Here is a 4,664-nt window from a genome sequence, read left to right as displayed (position 1 = left end):
TCAATCTATTAAAATTTAAAATCAATTATAAAAATAATCTTTAATTTAAACCACATCTCTTAAATGTTATATTTCCGCTTGGAAAGTATTGAAAGTAAACTCGATATGTCAACAGAAATAATAGACATTTTTAATCTTTTAAAATTATACAGGTGTTAATTGTAGAAATCTTACGGCTACAATATTAAAAGGGTAAACGTTTATTTGCGAGTTCCTCACAATAAACAAAATTGGTGAATTAGTCACCGTTACGTAATTTATTAAATTTTAAAGCCGAATACGATGTAGACCCTTTAATTAACACTCCATAAATGATTCGACATTTACAATTTTTATTGAGTAGTTTCCATATTTATTAAATACATCGTAACGAATTTATATTGAATTTAAAGTCTAATTAAACCTTTGATTAAAATAGAAAAATTGGTATTCTAGTCGATTTCGTTTAATTTCTTCGAATTAAAACGTTTCTAACATCTTGATGTTTGAAGATGAGTATATTTTTAGAAGAAAACTCTTTTTATTACTTGGTTGTAATAATGATGTAATTCTGTTATGGGTTTAGACCCATTGACACACTAACGCTTTATAATCTCGTCGGTTGAACAACTTTCCTTTTCTAAAGAACGGAAATCGGTAGCGGTATTGTAAAGATGGGTTCTGCATTCCATCGAAAGCGAGGTGTTAAGGTCAATGTTTCGTATAATGTAGAATAAATTCGTTTTTGATTGATCTATACTAAAAAAATTCTTAAATAATATTTCTATATATAGTGTGTTAATTTCTTTGAAATTCAAGGATTATTTGGTTTTTATTTATTTAGTAACCGTATATTTGTTAATATTTCAAGAATTACATCATTCTCATGAATTTTGTTATAACAAATCGTATTAAGCTTATCGTTAAATTTCAATAATCCTTTTTAGACGGTATCGATCGGTCATTTAAATAATATTTATGGATATCTCACATTTCTTATAGGCGGCTTCTCTTTTAACAACGTATTTGAGAGTTTAATTGAATGACGTCCTCAATGAGTGTGAAAACTTATGGAAACACTAGAAAGGTACAACCATATATTACACCAACAGATGGCTATAACAATCTCAGCAACAACGACAAATCGTACCTTTTCTGGAAAGTCTTGGCAAGATGATCATTGATAGTTGCTATGAGGCGATAAAATATTTGCAGAAAATCCTCGATATTGCGAAAAGGCAAGGCGTTCGTTCTAATGATGTGTTTGCAGCATCGATGTAACGAATTAATTCGTTATAATGACTGACAATGACATAAATATAATACAGGCCATGTAATAAGTTGATAAGTTGTAATAACATGTTTAACATAATAATAAAAAAACATTACTTAGGCGTTGGTGGTTTTAGGAATTTCGCAATAATTTTATATAATTGAAACTTGAGGTGACGTTCTTCTACATCAGCTAACATCTTTATATCTTGAAATTTTAATGTATATAATCAATTAGATAATAAATGATATCTATGACACGTTTGGAGAGTACAAAGAGGCGAAATCCATGATTATTAACTTCCATAAATCATATTCCAAGGAGTATGATGAAGTAATGTGTGCACTACACAAAGTCAAGTTGAGCTAATCTAATTGGATTTCAAAGTTGTATGTCAAGGTCATAAGACTATAAGCCAGAAATGAGCCTAAGAGAATGTATGAAAAGATTATATAAACTTTAGATCAAGAATTTTCTCAGAATAAACTGCTCAGTATTTGCAAGATTAGTCAGTACATCAAAAAAAGATACTTTTTGAAGAGCACATTAAATAGATAAATCTGTACAGATCGACCAGTAACTAAAAGAACATTTCTGGTAATCTTCGTCTCTCAAACAACAAAAAGTAGATCAAAATAACCATGAGGAAGACAGTTCCACAGAAGTGGAGGTAAAAAACAGCCTTAAAATCTACACTGATGGTTCAAAGAGACGGGAAGGAGCTGGAGCGGGAGTCTTCTCGTACGATCTACGACTCCATGTATCTGAACCTCTAGGTAAAAGTACCACCGTCATACAGGCGGAATTAATCGCCATACAACTTGCCGCTGACGTTATTGTCAGATCCAACTTGGTAGGTAAGACTTTTACAATTTATACTGAGAGTAGACAAGCTATTTTGGCCCTGAGTAGAATAACAATTACTTCAGGACTTGTTATGGGTTGTCATCTGACATTGGAGAAGGCCGCAGTGCATAACTGTGTTATACTTCAATGGATAAAAGAACACTCGACTTCTTCAGGTAACAAGCACGCTGATAGGCTTGCCAAAAGGGCTGCCAAGCGAGCGCCATGTTCGCCAGAACCGATAATCGCTCCGTCCTTATCAACTCAGATTGAGATAATTAAAGATTTTACCCACAAAAAGTTTATGAACTGGTGGGATAGGGTTAAAGGCTGCCATCTGTCTAAGGAAGTATTACATTATCCTTCAGCAGAGGCAGCCTTGTCTTTCGTAAGGCTTGGTAGAAACGCTCTACGAATTGTAACGGGACTCGTCACGGGTCACTGTAAGGTAAACAAGCATCTTTATAACCTTAAGCTTGCTGTTAGTCCTCTCTGTCGCCTCTGTAAAGAGAGCGAGGAGACGGTCCGACACATCTTGTGTGAATGCCCCACCCTGCAAGACCTCAGAATGAGAGACTTCGGAGAGGAATGGCCGACCACAGATGGCATTAGGAACACACCTCTGAGCTGTATCCTAGCCTTCGGAAACTCCTTAGGCTGGTTGATGTAGCCGGAGAGAGTGTAGGAGGACGTACAAGGGGCCCGTTGGGGCCCAGGTGCTGTATGCGTAAGCATACCCTCCGCTTTCCTATATACATACAACCATGAGGAAGATAACAGGAGGAAGCATCTCCCACTTTATGACGTCAAACAGCATTGGAGATACCAACACATGTCAATACAGAAAATAAGTTTAAAAGATTAAAAGTTCCAGACCGAATGTGTGAAGAACCATAATCAACATCAAAAGAAACCAGAAAATTATATGGCTTTAACGTACTTTACTACTGTATATCAAATATTTATTACTGTACCACTGGAAAGTATGTTACAAGTGGTGGCGTCAAAGTTGATGGATTTTAGGGAAGCTCCAAGAAAGCCACTATCACCTAACGTACAACAAGACCTGTGGTGCCCAAATGCGGTAGTCTTCACCCCAGGTCTTCCGTTCAATACTTGCTCAAGAATGCTCTAGAAAAACACACATTCTTAAAGAGTATGGAAAAGAAGTGTGAGTAAAATAAAAAAATACATGTTCAAAATTATTGGGGTGGTTGGTAACATCTCTCAATCACTGGCTCGGTACCTTGAATCAGTAACAAAAAAGAAAAGCTTAGAAAAATTGTGGCGTACATGCCAAAAGAAGTTATACTAGAATCATTATGAATCTTAATGAGTCACAAAAACATGCAGTGAGATGTGATGTAGGCGAAACGCAAAAGATGTGGTTTTTATTTCGGCAAGGTTGGCCAAATCCATTTTCGCCTGTAGCGACCAAATCTCTGACGCCGGTCCCTGGGTGTCACAGTGTATCCCATCAAATCTATAAAAGCTTTTGGCAGATTACTAAACTTGTAGGAGGTCTAGCATTACCTTGGTGGAACTCTACCCCATGTTCTTCCCATGAACGGTCGAATTCAATAAATTTAATCTTTCGGCAATCTCACGAGTTGTTACTGGGCGGTTTGCATAAGTTAATGTCAGAACGTTGAAGATGCATCTTCAACATCAAACTTGCTGGATAGCAATTTTGCAAACCAGTTTTGGCACTGGCGTTCTGGCAATAAATCTTGACCACAATTATCGGATACCAACCAAAAACTACCATGTAGAATCAAGCGGGCTATTTCACAAACAAGCCAGTTGTCAAATTATACATAGGTATAATGATTATGTGGCTTAAATGTTAAGTTGGTAAACTGTTGGGAAAAAACGAAATTACTTTCCGAAGAACCTAATATAATAATTATCAACACTCATAATGATTAATGAAGCGTTTGAAGAAAGATGAATGGGGGATGGGTTTTCATAAATTGGCCATGTATGTTACCAGACTTAACTCCAATGGATTTTATTCATTCTCATATCCTGTACTGTACGTCCCAGTCCTAGTCGAAGTTTAGTATCAATTTAAGAATAAACAATAGCTCTAATTGGGACTTCTATCTAGTCTGAAATCATGGCATTGAACAACTTTATATTTGGCCACATAACTCGAGTTAAAAGCTTCTATAGTAAAACTCAACTTGCGCCTTCTATTACTAATCACCAAAAAACTATTTGCTAATTTGTCATGTTAAAAAACCTAAAAGAATGAAATTTTACATAAATACGGTTGTATTTTAATATCTAAAATCTCCATCTTTGTGATATGATAGATATAAAATAAATAAATAAACTCTTTCTCCAAACATACTTCTATAAATATACATACATGTAAAACTATTTTTGTGTACGTATAACTACCGCATCTAAAATTACACATTGAATAAATTTTAGAAATTTCTTAAGTACCTATTAAAATAAATTCGTAACACATTAAAATCGTTATGACGTGAATAGGGATCGTATAAAAGCCGGTTTAACTGTAATTAAATTTACAACGCAAATATAATCGGTTGTTAAT

Source organism: Onthophagus taurus, chromosome 6 (assembly GCF_036711975.1).
Source record: "Onthophagus taurus isolate NC chromosome 6, IU_Otau_3.0, whole genome shotgun sequence".
Taxonomy (NCBI): domain Eukaryota; kingdom Metazoa; phylum Arthropoda; class Insecta; order Coleoptera; family Scarabaeidae; genus Onthophagus; species Onthophagus taurus.
The sequence above is the reverse complement of the archived record's forward strand: the minus strand, read 5'-3'. Positions refer to the sequence as shown.